General features: G+C 45.9%; 1 protein-coding gene across 2 annotated transcripts in view; it reads right to left on the bottom strand.

The window, feature by feature from the left end:
• Positions 1-1,961, bottom strand: part of PKNOX1 (PBX/knotted 1 homeobox 1) — a 51,014-nt gene extending 49,053 nt beyond the window's left edge. Inside the window, exon 1 of one of the 2 annotated variants that reach the window (XM_055701243.1) lies at positions 1,815-1,961. The gene's annotated coding sequence lies outside the window, so the exon portion shown is untranslated. The remainder of the gene's footprint in view (positions 1-1,814) is intronic. The other variant, XM_055701244.1, reaches the window with a different exon arrangement.
• Between the last annotated feature and the right edge of the window lie 13,041 nt (positions 1,962-15,002).

The following is a 15,002-nucleotide window of genomic DNA, read 5'->3' as shown; positions in this document are numbered from 1 at the left end:
CAGAACATATTGTCCACACTCTCTATTCCTGTGATCTATTTAACGGAACGCACACATCATATTCCAACACGGGGCAAGGACAAAAACTGATCTTGCCTGGATAGCTCTTAACTGCATGTGACAAAACCAAAAAAAAAACCCCCAACACACTCAAAAAAATGAACAAACAAACAAACAAACAAAAACCCCCAAAACCACCTTAAATCATTGTGTGGCATAAAAATTCACCTATAAGGGCATCATACCAGATCTAGAGTCTCATTCTCCCTCCCAAAACCACACTAGTGATCTAGTTAGACGTAACTGACAAAAAGGGGTCACAAACTGCAGCAGCAAATAAAAAAAATAAGAATACTGTGACTGTGTCTCTAAAGTTACACTGTATGTTCCCATTTAGGACAACAGAAAATATTTAAGAAATAATAAAAACAGGTAGTTACAAGCTATACAGAGAAGTATCACACAGGCGTGTTAACTACTTATGTTGTTAAGCAATGAACTCTGCGCCATACAGCTGGTGTTGTGGGAATGAGGGAAAGCCATCGACTACTCCAGGGAGACCCGGGACATGTGGCTAATTGAGGCAATATTTCAGGATAAAACCAGCACTTGATTTATTATTGCTTACACACATCATATGCAGGGCCTCTGGGCAATGTCAAGTTTCAGCTCCTAATTGCGGCTGTGTAAACACTCAGGAAGCCTCGGTCTAGGTGTCAAGAAGCCTCTACACATAACCAAGAGACAATGAGGTCACATCACAAAAAAAAAAACCCAAAACAAAACAAAAACCAAAAAAGAGAGGAAGAAACCGCCTCACGCCAGAGCGGCGCACACCGCCCCAAGTGCCAGCCGCTGACAGAATCTGCTTTCTATGAACTGGAGGGGAGGCGGGGGGGCACAGCCCAAGGCGCGCCAGCCCCCGCGCTCCCGGGGGCCGGGCCGGGCTCCGCCGGAACGCGCCGCCACCGCCGCGGCCCCGGGGCCGGGGGTCACCACCCGTCCCGCCGGCACGGGGCCCGCGCGCGGCCAACTGACGCCGCCAGCCCCCTCCCCCCCCCCCACGCCGCGGGCGCCGGGGCTGGGGCCGCACCCGGCCGGGCCTGGGCAGGTGCGGAGGGGAGGCAGCTGCCGCGGCGGTCTGATCCCCGCCACGGGCGAGGGCTCCTCGGGCTGGCTCGGGGTGGGCCGGGTCGACGGGGCCTGGCACGGCAGCGAGGGGAGGCGGGGGCGAGGGGGACCCCGGAGAGCCCCTGCCGGGCGCTCCGTTCAGCCTTGCCCTGCCCCCCTTCCCCCCCAAGGAACGCCTGCCAGCGCGGCGCTGGCCCTTTAAGTATCACGTCGCCTCCCCCCCCCTCCTCCCGGCGCCCCCTCTCCCTCCTCCTCCTCCGCCTCCCCCCCCTCCGGCCGCCGCGTCTCCTCCGCGCGGCTCCGAGCAGCGGCCCGCGCTCCCTCTCGCCCCTTCCCTCCCCTCCCCTCCCCGCGCGCGGCGCCTGCGCGCCCCCGCCGGCGCGCGCCCACAAGAGACAACGGTTACATCGGCGGCCGTTCCAGAATTTTCCTCGCTCCCCCCCACCCTCCTCCCCTCCCCGCGCCTGTCCGCCACCGCCCCTAACCCCCCTCTGGGCGAGTTGCGGAGTGCGGGTGCCCCCTCCCCGCTGTTCCGCGTGCCGGGCTCGCCCCCCCCGCTCCTTCCCCAACCACCCCCCCGGTCTGGTGGTACGCCTGGGCCCGGCCGGCGGCGGCGGCGGCGGGCGCGCCGTGATGGATGGCTGGCTGGCTGGCTGGGAGCGGGTTTGAGTGACAGCGCTTACCTGGGTGCCAATCTTCGTCACACTGACAAGCGGCTGCAGCAATCGGGACCCGCACCGCCGCGACACGCGTCACCGCGCACACACGCACCTGGCCAATCGCCGGCCGCGCCGCCCGAGACGACACTACGCCGCGCATCACGCCTCATCAATATTCACCGCGGGGGGCGGGGCACGCGCCGGCGTAGGGAGGTGGCGCGCGGAAGCCCCGCCCCGCCGCTGTGGCGGCGGGGCGGGGCTTCCGCGCACCGCCTCCCTACGCGGGCACCTCCCGGCTCGCGCTCATGAATATGGACGAAGGAGGCGGGGAAACCCCAGCCAGCCCGGCCACGCCCCTCCCCTTGTCGAACGGGGTGGGGGGGAGATGAAACCACCTCCTCGCGGTGGCGGGGGGGGGGGGGGCAGGAGGGAGATACCAAGTGACTCCTCCACGGGGGGAGGGGGTCGCCCTCTCCCCGGCAGTTTCCCGCCGTTTCTCCTCAGCCGGGGTCCGCTGCTTTCCCTGGGGCCGCCTCAGGGCTGGGGGGTGTTGGCCCGCCTGGCACGGCCCGGGCGGGGGCCTGTGGGAGTCCCCTGCCTCGGCCGGCTTGTCCTCGGCCCTGAGAAGCCCCGAATCAGAGAGACTCGGTGAAGGCAGCTGGGGGTCTTACTGGAGGACTCCACAAAGGCTGTACAGGCCCATGTTCCAGAAACTCCGGGGGAACTTCTTTCTTTTCCGCCGTGTGTGGTGGAACTGCCTGCTGAAACTGCTCGGCAGGACCTCGGCCATGCTGTGACGCTTCCTTCCCCAAACCTGCTCCTGTCTTTCTTCAAAGCCCGGTCCCACTAAGCCTCTGAGTGAGGGCAGACGCCACACTGCAGCCACCAAATATCCCCAGGACCCCCCGAGGTCCTGCCGTGACCCGAAATAAAGGTGCTGGGTACAAATGTCTTTTCCTGAAACTCTGCTTCGTTTCTCTGCTTGGAAAACAGCATTAGCGCAGCTCTTTCCTCATGTTTTACCACCGTTAAATATGCCCTGTTGCCCTAAACTTCTCAAGTAAGGAGCAGGAGAGTAGACAAAATGCAGTTTCAGACACATGTGCCTTGTGGCTTAGCCCTTTAGCTGGTGGGATATTTCAAAAGTTTCTCTCTTGTAGGTTCTCTGCTGTGCAAAAGGGCTTGAATGTGTACCTTTCAGTCGAGTCACTGAGATGATCTGTCCTCCCTGCCTTGCTCCTCATTCTTAAGATGTCTGAAAGATCATAGCAACCTCTCTCTTTGAGGGCAAAGGTTATCAAGGAAGGGAAGAAGCTGATACACACAGAGCAAATCTCATCTTGGGGAAGCTCAGCTCAAAACCAAAGGAGGTTTAGTTTCAGGTTTTGTAGTCCCTCTGCAGAACAGCAGCTGGAAATCTCCTTGATTATCCTGTACCCCCGTAAACTGGGAATGCTCTACATTTTTTCAAGGTCAGTGCCACTGTTCCTGTTGGTTTAACAGTAGCGAGCCACCTAGTTTGTTTCATATAACACTTTCCTGGGCCAGGCCACTTAAAGAAGATCTGGCTAATAGTCTGGCAATAGAAACAGCTACTCTAATGTTCCTGCAAGCCAGGTCTGCCTACAGTCCTCTGAGCCTAACTGCTGTGTCAAGACCCTGCTCAGCCAACAACACAGTTGCTCTCGGTCTTCAGGCATCTAGTCACTCTGTGCACACTGCCACCACTTGTCTGCTAACAAAACAGTCGTTTCATCCTCTCGCTAGACCGCCTGGAGCCTTTACAGGAGTTCATTTTTGAGCCGTTTTTCCCTGTACAGTCAGAACCATGTGGCCGTCAGGCTGGTGAACAGAGAAAGAACTTATACACCTAGCAGAGAGAGCGGGAAAGAAAATGAGCTAAGCTAATCCAGAGTGCTCAGATGTGTGAATCAGGTCTCAAAGTTCATGTGAATGACTTATATAAATAAGATTTAAAAAAAATACAATTCTTAGTTTGTCTTATTCAGAAGAGCCTCTTTCTCTATTTCTGCTCTTGCATCGTGTACCACCACCTCCAGCAGAGTTCCTGTGGCCAGGCTGCTGCCTTCTGCCGCAAGTTTCACCTCTCATTATCCCTGACACATTCATTAGTGACACATTCACTAAACAGTGCTTAAAATTAACTGGTTCCCATGCCCAAACCTGCCTCTTCTTCAAATTTGATTCTCCCTGCAAACCCTTTGTTCTCCTTCTGCCTTGCCTGCACTTCTTTGGATAGGAGTTCACCCATTTCTTCTGAGAAAGTAGAGATTAAATTCAAACTAGTTTAGTTTCTGTTTAATCTCTTCTCCCAGTGATCTTCAAAGCCTTTCTCGATGCCTTTCCCAGCCAGAATTTTCCTTTCTCCTCCTGCTTCCCTTTGCTTTTCCTTCCGTTCCTGTCTGCCACTTTCTCTTCCCCAGCTCTGCCCTCACATGAGAGGTGTAGAAATTCCTTGTCTGCTGTCTTCCCCTTACCTCAGTAATCCCATCTCTTGGGTCTCCTTTGTAATTAAGATTACTCTACCCTTTACTCCTCTCAGCCTCTTACACTTTTTGTGGTATCAATAGATGTTCTAACTCCCTCGATCTTAAAGCACGTGACTCCCCAAGCACTAGAATTAAGAAAGTCTGGTTCCCCACTCTTTTGTGCCTCATGGTTTGTTAACTTTTAAGTTCTAAGGTGAAAGCTTTAATGGAAATCTCTTCCAAAATTGTGGGGTACTTAAGCTCTCTCTTTTGTCAGTAGATGTTACCTAAAAGCTCTTGCTGCAGACTTTCTGTCATTCAGGGAGGACATGATACATCTTTCCTGCTCCACACCTTATTTTCATGAAAGTTACAGGAACTAAATTATTCTGACAACTTTAATCCTATCTGAAGTAAGTCGCTAGGTTCAAATGTTATTAAACAACATGGATACGCTCCGGAATATACCTGTACCTACATGACATGATCATATAAACCTCGCTCCCACAAGAAAGTAACCTATAAATCATGCTTGATCTAACTTGTGCCTTCCAGCTGCCCATCTCTAAACTCACTGTTGCCAACCACTGCCGAGAGGTGCCTGCTTTTCATTTTATCTTTAGTTCTTTCTGATACAGCCTCTTAAGGCTTGAAAGCTAAGCTTAATTTTTAAAATATCACAGCTGCAATGACTCCAGGAGATGAAGATTTAAGAAAAGCACTAAAAATTACAAGGCTTTTGGGAGAAGCCTGCAACATTTGGAAAATAGAAGGAGCTGGAAAGAGAGGAGCAGCAGGGGAGAGGAATGAAGTAACTGAGATGAGTGATTCAAAGGCAAACAAAAAACCCAACAAACAAAAAAACCCAAACAAAAATGGAAAACGTAGGTACCCTTTTCTTTCTTTGTTTCTAGTTGTCCAAACAAACTCTGTTGTCGCTTACCAGTTCTGAAAATGGACAAGGGTCCAATACATAGGACAGAAGGCAGCAATTCTCCATACTACACTTTTTACAAGGATTATTACGCAACTGATGCAGTTTTAAGCCATGAACTTCCATTGGTATGGGTTACTTATTTAAATGCAATGGTGAGAGGGCTGCTTTTTTTTCTAAAAAAGCAAAAAGCTACATGCCAAAGTGAATGAAATGCCATTTTAATGTTTTGCAATTGCTAATTACAAGTACATAAAAGTGAGGTTCTGTAATATTTAGGCTTGTAGCTGCAAATAACACAAACCTCAGATTCTCAGACTTCTGATACTCTCTTCACATTGCAAGTATTAAAAAAGCTTATTAGGTTATAATAAGCTTTTATAAAAATGCTTTATTACTTAAAGCATGCACAGATATGTTTGTAGGGTCAGGACCTTACTTGGTTACTGAGAACAGTCCCAGATATGTAACAGCATTCTTCACAGTTGGACCAAATATTTGCAAACACTAAGCTCTGAAGGTTCTGTCTCACCAAATGAGAAAAAAAAAACACTCTCCCAAATCTGTACTCTGAAATGCACTTTCAATTGCAGTTTAGTGATAGCAGGATTGTGTAAATGTATTAGAGTGCAAAATTGTATCTTACATACGTTGCTAGACGAATTAGGCTTACTCTGACACCCTTTAGCAATTTCCAAGTTCTAAATATTACAACTGTGTGCATAATATAACATTCATATGCATTTTACCTCTTCAGAAAAAGGAGACTTTTCATAGCTCTTGATTGTGTGCTTTGCAACTTTTTCATATGTAAGCTTTCAAAGGAAATATTTACATAGAGGTGAAGGGATGGGCTTCCACGCAGGTGGCAGTAATCTGCACTCATAACTTACTGAATAAAGAGTGTAATTGCAGTGATAAGACTGGAATAATCTAAACAGAGCAGGGTTTTCCCCGGATTCTCATTAAAATCAGGTGAGTTTTTAAGTGCTGATCTCTTAACACTGGGAGGCCTCTGCAGCAAACCAGTTTCTTCTTTCGTCACTCCAAGGGAAAAAAGTATGTAATAAGACACGTCAATGACTTAGTTGTCCTCTGGCTGTTTGGAGAGCATTCCAAAAAGCAACCTCTATGCTCCCTGTTTGCAGGCACAGCACATCCACATCTGCAGCCACAACATTACGTGGTATAGGAGGAGCCTGGGAAAAATGTGTGACAATTTATAATGGATATGGCTTTTAAGATTTTAAAGCTGAAATTAATGAGTTAACTCAGTCTAAATAAATGTCAAGCTTTGCTCAAACTAGATCATGGAGATCTGGGAACACTCCCTCTGGAGAAATTAAGAGCTCATGTCCCACAGCAGGACTTGGGCTTGGACCAAGAGCTGGCACTGCAGTACAGTACTGCTGCAAGGAGGTTCTGTGCGGGGATCAAGATGCCTTTTTGATCATCCTTTTGATGAGCTGTTATCATCCTATGTTTTTCCACACTCGCTGTTCAGTAGAAAAACCAACGTCCTTAAAGCCTCCTTCAAAAAAGGAAAAATTATAAATGCCTTATTCAACGTTTCTCCTCTTGTTAAATCAAATTTGAATTTCCAGAGCTGTACATTAGCTGAATCACTGGCTGCATACTACTCACTCCATCTGTTTATATGGTTGAGTCACTGCATTACCAGTATCTTAACACATTACTTGGAAAGAATTTGGGGCAATCTGCAGGATAAAACCCCAAAGCTCTCTAAGATAATGTTCCCTCCTGTATGTTGTGTAGTACCATACTCTACATTGCTCCCTTTCTGCTATCAGAGATGGTAATTTGAACAAACTGCTGTTTTACAAAAAAGAGCTTATCAGAAAAGTACAGCTTCCCCCTAAGAGCTGAAGATTGAGCTGTGATGAAGAAATCCTGTCACCTCCCCACGTGCAATGCCTTGCCCTGGGAACTGTGCAAGGAGTTCCATGGTGATGGAACAAACATCTTTCACAATCCAAGGCATCTTTTTTCCACTTGAGATACTATAAGCAGATTACCTTCTGAAGGCAAACTGTCTGCTTTTAATGATGCCAAAAGTTGAGGGTATCTTTTTGTTTGACTGCAAAGTTTCTTCAAAAATGTGCTATATTAAAAAGACATTTTTATTTACCTCATCGTGGAGAGAGGGCAAAAAACAGGGCAGAGGGGCAGAAAAGCAAAGTCAGAAGGACAAACCAGAAGTGGAATTGCTAATACATATCTTGATTTTTATTTTACGAAAAACATAAAAATTTTGTATGAATCTCACCATGGAGGACTAGGAATGCATTCATGTTATTCTGGGAGTTGAGAAGGAGAAAGTGAAACAAATGAAATAAAAGAAAACCAGTGAGACTAGTTTTACCTTCCAGACCAAGGCTAGATCCAACTCTCGCAGAACTCAGTGGAACAATTCCCACCGGCTTGAGCAGGATTTGGATTCGGCAAAGTGAAATGCAGAAAGAATAACCTGAAAGCATTAATGAGAGGTTCTCAAACACTGGTCTACAGAGCACTTTCTTCAGTCCATAGAGACTTTTCTTTCCTCTCCATTACTCATTTGCTTCCAGCTGCTTTTATAGGTTTCTGCATTTTGGAGCCTAGAAGAACCAAAGGCGTTGGTAACAGGGAATGAGAATGGCTGGCCAGCCAGCCTGCTCCCGACACTGTTTTGCAGATGGAAGAGGAAAGAATTCAATTGCTGAGTAAATAGAGCAAAAATAAAGAAGGGACTATCTGAAGGAGTAGAAGGCCATTAAGCTGAGAGGATTAGGTGGCCTTCAGCAAGGATTAGGTGCTTTGCTGCCTAATGCAACTGTCTAGCCAGGCACCTGAGCTCCGAGCACAAAGCAAGAGAAAAGCTGAGCTCCACACAGACGTCTGCACTGAGCTAAAAGCAAATAGGAAATGCCAAGGGCAGAAGCGTTCCACAAACATTCCCCTTCTCGTCTCCGCCAAGTTGGGATTTGTGGAAACTACCATGCACACCCACCCCTGGGCTGAAAGTAGACAAGCCTGTCTCTGATGGTCTACACTGCAGTACTTAGAAGCGTATCCTCCAGGCCAACATCCACACTATCATTCCAGATGTGACATACATTCCTACCACCACATCTAGCTGAAGCCCTTCCTCTTTGGAGCACTCAGGCATCTGGACCAGGCTCTGTATCAGCTGATGGTTGATGTTTGCATTCCCATTAACGCTTTCAGGCTCTTCCTCACCATGAAGGGCTGTTATCATCTGAGTATGAAGCTAACACATGCATGCGCGACAGCCTGGATGGACCTAGCTGGCAACCAGTTCTTAAATGCAGAGCAATCCGTTCCTTCCACATGTACATGTGGGTCAAACTACCTTGAGTCCAACAGTGACTAGTAGTAACTGCTTAGTGAAAGAATGCAAGAAACATGAAAACTACTGGGTCAGCCTTCCTCTGGTGTATCTTAGGACCTCCTGGGGTCAACAATGTAGCACATTTCTGAATCAGCAGTTGGAATCAGACCATCATATTCAATGGCCACTGGCAGACTTCTTCATTAATTCCTCTAGTCCCTTCTTTGAACCCATTTACAGATTGCAATTCTGTAATGCCCGTTTGCCTGCCAGTGAGCCTGTCCTGGAGTTAGACTACCTAAGTCAGCCTTTCCTCACAAGAAAGTGGAGATACAGGAGGCTTTCCGGATATTTTTTCTAAGATTTATTGATGAGAAAACATTCTAGGAAAGAAAGGGTCTGTCAACATCTTGCAGAGCAATAAGGTACAGAGATCCCTATACTGGCTCTGCATGAAATAGCTTTGGATCTGGAAGCAGCAGAAGTAATACCAACCTCATGCTGTGTCCAGGTTAGTTGGTGGGCTGAGAGTCTAGGCAAATTAGCTTGAGGCTGAACGCTATGCTAGCAAAGCAATACTGCTTCTGAGATCTGAGCTTGTATCCCTGCCAAGGTCTGCTCCTTCCTCCAAGAATGACTGGCCCACTCAGACCTGGGTTGGGGATCTGCATCATAGAGATGCATTGTGCCACACTGGCACATCCTGAGAGGAATGTTCCCAAAGCTTTGCAATGCCTGAGGATACAGACCCACCTCCTTGGTGGACCATCTAACCTGGAAGCTGCAAGACAGCGACTTTTCAGCTCTTCTCAGTTTGCAGCATTCTGTTTATTTCCCAGAGCAAGTGCAGATTCCCAGGGAGAGACTTAAGCTTCCTCCCATAGAAGGGGTGTATGAATTCCCACAGATCTGCAGACCCCATGCCTCATACCATTGCTATAGGGTCTCCTGGGATGGGAGCTGCACCCATCCATTACTGAGATTCTACCGCATTGCATACAGTATTTGTTGACCAGCACAGACAATGATGGAATGATGCTCTCTAGGATTATTTAAGCACATTTGATCCAGAACCAGATTGGAACTAAAATTTTCCCTGTAACATGCCTTGATTGCTCTCATGCCCCGTTTATCAAGCTGAATTGCATCCTGCATCAATCAGAAAGCCCCATACATCACATCATGCTCTTAGGAAGGAGCTGAAGTGCAGCCCCTGACGCTGGGTGACTTGCTTGGTGTCCTCAACAGCCCACTGCTGTCACACACTGCTTCCCACTGATGGGACCTTGGTAAAGTCTCCAGCACACCTTGGTCTGCTGACCAAGTCTTCTCCAGACTAAACAAGTAACCCTGGTCTAGTGAGCAGCACACTTACCAGGCAGAGGGCAGACCTAGGTCTCAGCTCACAGCACCAACCAACAGCCAACACAATCATGCTGGCTGGCTTTTTTTCTCTTATCCAAGGAATTCTGAGCCCCGGAGAAGAGAGCCATTAGCAACACATTCCCTTTTACTCCACTTAAAGCATAAGTCACATCAGTAAGGGTTGGAACTTACTTTTTTTTAAATCTAGTAAGTGAAGTTCATGCAGATTGCATTTCTTTTCTAATAATCTGTATGTTTAGGTAGCTTTACTTTCATAAATATGGCATTGAACGGGGTCAGAAAGAACACACTGGAATCAGCAGAGGCCCTTCAAAAAGTGCCAGAAACAATACTGCTTATGGCTTTGTAGCTGTTCATATAAAGCAAGAGTCAGCATTGCAGTTCATTTCATAACTAACCTATACACTCCATAAGTAGTTTAAAGCATCAGAAAAGGCAGCAACAAAATCCACTCTTCGTTGTGAGGTGGCTCGTTATGCTCCCTCACTGTTTCAGAGATTTACTGTTCAGCTGTCTCTAGGGTCTGCTTCCCTTAATCCTACTTTCTGAGTATTATCACCGAATCCTGTCAAAATTGCGCTTTTGTTTTGCACTGCCTTTTCCAATTCTCTTCCAGAAATGATGATGCTTCTGCTTTTCCAGTCACACAGGAATTAAAAAGCTATATCAAACCCGGCATGTTTATCTCGGTATGACATCCCATGTGTAAAATGTGTGCCTATTTTGGATGTCAATCTTCATTATTTTCTTTACTTTAATCAGACCTAGGAAAACAATCACAAAACATGCAGGGGATTTGTTTTTTTCTTCCTCAGTACTGTTTCAGAGTACTGCATGCATCCATAGGATGATGGCATTCCTTTGGCTGCTCAGTAAGCATATTCCCTGATTGCACAGTCTCCACAGGCAGCAAGCAGCCGAGTTCCCATGCTGCACAGTTTGTGCACAGAGTGCGTTTGCACAGTGAGATTCAACTCTATCTGCTTGTAGGGCCCGTAGCTTGCTTTTTCTTTTTAATACTCAGGAGCAAAGTTTTACATTAGCAAAGGTTTGGTGTTTTGTGTTTTTCCCCCAATTAGTACAACATAAACTGCATAGTATATAAGTACTTACGTATAAGTTGTACTTATATGTGTGTATAAGTACAACATAGCCAGAATCTGTGGTGACTATAAATTCCAGCTGCTCCCCTAGTAGACCATGTAGCAGTAGGACACTACTGATACAGTTAAACATGCAAAAAATGAAAGCTTTCAGAACCCCAATTTTCCTGTCATACCTAGACACAGTCTTGCCCCTTTCTCATACTCCAGTTCAGTTCTGTATCACCACCTCCACTGCTGACAATACTTTTTTCAATGGGAATATCACAGCTGTGGCCACTGCCAGAATCTCTTGGCGAATGAGCTGCTTTCTGAGTCAGAGCCTAATGCCATTACAAGGTCTGCAACAGCTGCAGCAGTCATACATCTGCAAGTCATTTGAACATTTTATGATGAATAAAAACTATCCATTACATAGACCTATACATTATATATTAACCCTAATACTTATTCAGTTACACTGACAATAACCTTTTCCCTCTGCATGCCGTAAACTTCTTTGGCTACAGTATGTGTTAACATAGATACTTAGAGCTCCAGTCCATGGTGGAGCAGTCCCTGTGTACATATTACCTAACTTATTCTACCTATTTAGACATGAAATGGGATGATGCAAAGAAAGAAAGAAAGAAAGTGAATGTAAAGCTATAAAAATTAATACCATGCATAAGGAAACCATTTTAATATAATCGTAGGAGGCTGCATACACTCATACAAATAGAGAGTATACAAAACAATGAGAAATACAGAGGAAGAATGAAAACATGGACTGAAAACATAGTTAAGAGATTTGGTTATGATACGCACAGATCTCAAACCCATCCAGATGTCTCCAGCCGGCAACCTGACTCTCAACAGCATAGCCAAGATTTTAAATCTAAAAAGTCAGAATACTGGAGACAGGGTAGCAAGGCTTATGGAAAAAGAAACGGGAGTTGTGAGTAGTTAAAAACCTTTAAAATAATAACAACAATAAAGAAACATAAATGTGGTTTCATGAAGGAAATATATACACAGCCGCAAATTATGAAGTCAGCCCTTCAGGACATTACATTCCTCATGCAAGCTGCTGAGCCCGCTCAACATAAATAGGTGTAAAATACACTCACCGGCTTAGTGACTTCAAGGATAGAGTCCCATATGTGATTCCTTACCAATGAGTCTTCTACATATGTATACTTTTACAACAGTAAATGCGAACTGGGCAAGACATACCTCCCTATGAGTTTCACCATAAGAGTTTTAAAGAGACAAGGCGAAAGTCTGGTATGACAGAAATCTATCTTATTTTTTCCATGAGATTCATCCAGATCCAGGATTTTACTAGCATGCATGTAAATATTATTTCATGTTTGTTCATTATCTATCATTTGCAAACTCTTTTTGGATTCTCAGAAACACATCTCTGTTGCTTCCCATTCACTTTTACTCTGTGTTTCCTGTATCAGTTTAATGCCCTTCATATCAGTATCACTTTGGAAGCAGAATGTCAATTAACTTGCACTTCCACACAGAGTTAAATGTGTGGATTAGTAATCTACAAATAGTGTAGGTTTTAAATAAGAAGCAGCTAACAGAATAGTCTTACAGTTAAATAAGTGATTTTTGGGAAATGTTTTCTTGACTTGATCTGCTTCCTCTGTGCAGTCAGAGGCCAAACTGTTTATTTTACTGGCAATCCATCTTTATTGCTTGTGCTGGCTTTAATATTTCCATTCAAGCAATCCACATATTAAAAATGAAAAAGAAAATCCTAATAAGGTTACAAGCAGTTCATTTAAAGGGGACTCGAAAGGCGTCCAGCAGAGATCTTTTTTTTAAGGGTCAGAAAAGCATTACATTTCAGGGCTGAAAAGCCACCTTGCCGCTGATGAATGGGGACGCTTTACTCGACACGGCCGAATGAATCCCCGTGGTCAACTTGTGGAGCACCTACCTCCCGCCTAAAAAAAAAAGGGAAAACCCTGGCCCTTCTGATTGCAAAGATAACTTACCAAGTATGACGTGACGCAATGATGTCTTTCTAAGTCAGCAGCTAGCCAGCTGTCTCTTTGCTGCTGCTCCTACTTTTCCCATGCTCCGGCAGAGCGGAGCTGAGCAGCCAGGCCAGTTGTACAGCCGCTATTGAGTCAAAGGGCAAGAGCGAAGCTTAGAATAAACACGTTTTCACTCGCTTGCTTGAAGTGCTGCCAAATCTCTTAACGTTAGCACACATAAATTGGTGAGTATCATGAAGCCCGAGGCCCGAGCAGCTGGAATCTTGTAGTTGTTACCTGAAATCTTAACGTCCAAAAAAATAGCTTCCCCATTCCTCCAGGCTATTTGGAAAATCTCAAAAAACACAATCATAAAAGTACGACTAACATTAAGGAAAAGAACTCCCAATTATTTCTTTCTTTAGTTCTCTTTTTTTATCGTAATCTCAAATTTGTGTAGGTGAAGGGGGGAACGAGGTATCTTTCTTGAGATTTTCAAACATGCTGGTTTCCTAAGACTGCACAGAAGAAAGCGGTCATTGGTTCTGGAGGTAAATCCTGAAGTTATTTAGAGGGGAGGAAGACTGAAGATAAGCAGCTCAGGGCCCAGTACTAAACAACCGAACAGCAGGAGCTGAGCAGCTGGAGGAAGGGTAGGCTGGTCGATTTTTCGCTGCCCAACGGCGACCTCCAGGAGGCAGAAGTGGGGTAGAATAGTGATGTTCACCCCCGCCCCGGGCAACAGGTTTGAAAGGGTTCTTCAGCAAGGACTTGAAAGAAAAAGCTCCTTCTCCATATCCAGCCATCAAGAGAAAAGGAGTTGAAAAACACTGAATCCTTATGGCTAATGGGAGGGTGATATAAAAGATGGAGTCCATTGACTGGTGTCCAGAGACAACAACCTGGTATGAATTCCAGCACCATTCCGCTTCCCAGCAGCTGGATTTCTCACCAGGGTAGATTGCTGGTTTTGGACACCTCCCCATTTTTTCCCGCCTGTTAACAGTCTTCCACTAGTAAGTATTTGGAACAGTTGTAAAGCTTTTTTTGTATCTAAACGGCCTTGCCACTGCCTGAATGCAATTTCAGAATCGCTGGCATTTCTGTGCAGACTATCTGAAGTGTATTTTTGTCATGCTGTTAATAAGCGTTGCGCCTCCTGGGAGAACCTCAGCTAGCTCAGAGTTTCTAAATGATGTGCATGCTTGACACAGATGTAAGAAGATTTTTTTCCCATTTTTTCCTAGTTTTTATTCTGAGTTGCTTGCTAAATAGACATGATGTACAAAGAGAAAGTTGGGACCACTAACTTCTCATCTATAAAGTGAGGATGAGAACCAAAGAAATTAATGTGACTTGCCAAAGGTTATGCAGGCAGGCAGGGGTCTCACAACTGATCCATAGCCAGTCCAACACCTGAGTCATAAGGACCATCCTTGCTCTCAGTTATGACATTATCCTTCTGTTTTCTGTATCCTGAATTTCTTTCCAGCTCCCCTTACATTTCCCCCAGTCCTCAAACACTAGAATATAGGGCGCTTTTGGGGGTACCCCAGGAAAGTTTGGGAAACATCAGTACAGTTTAGAATGGCCTAGCTTGGCATGAATTTAAACTAAATTAAGCATAGGAGTGCTTTTTTTAAAAGGAGCGCATGAAAATGAGAAATGAAAGCATGAAGAGGTGGTTCTTTCAAGTCCCTTTCCAAGCCTCCAGGGAAAGGTAACTATTGCCCCCTTCTTTGATACAAGACATAAGCACCTGCCTAGTACAAGGTGTGTTGTGGCTTGCATATTCCCTCTCCGGTGCTAGACAGATTCTGTCACAGATTTTAGAAAGCAAGCGTATCTCCACTGTGCGAAGTGCCAAACAAAATACCAAGAGCACCTCATAACCATGGAGAGAGGTAAGACAGAAACAGAAAACAAATCAAAACCTCAAGCAACAAAAAAAGGAAGCATAAATAATCTCAAT

This window comes from Falco cherrug, chromosome 2, assembly GCF_023634085.1.
Source record: "Falco cherrug isolate bFalChe1 chromosome 2, bFalChe1.pri, whole genome shotgun sequence".
NCBI lineage: Eukaryota > Metazoa > Chordata > Aves > Falconiformes > Falconidae > Falco > Falco cherrug.
The sequence above is the reverse complement of the archived record's forward strand: the minus strand, read 5'-3'. Positions and strand labels throughout refer to the sequence as shown.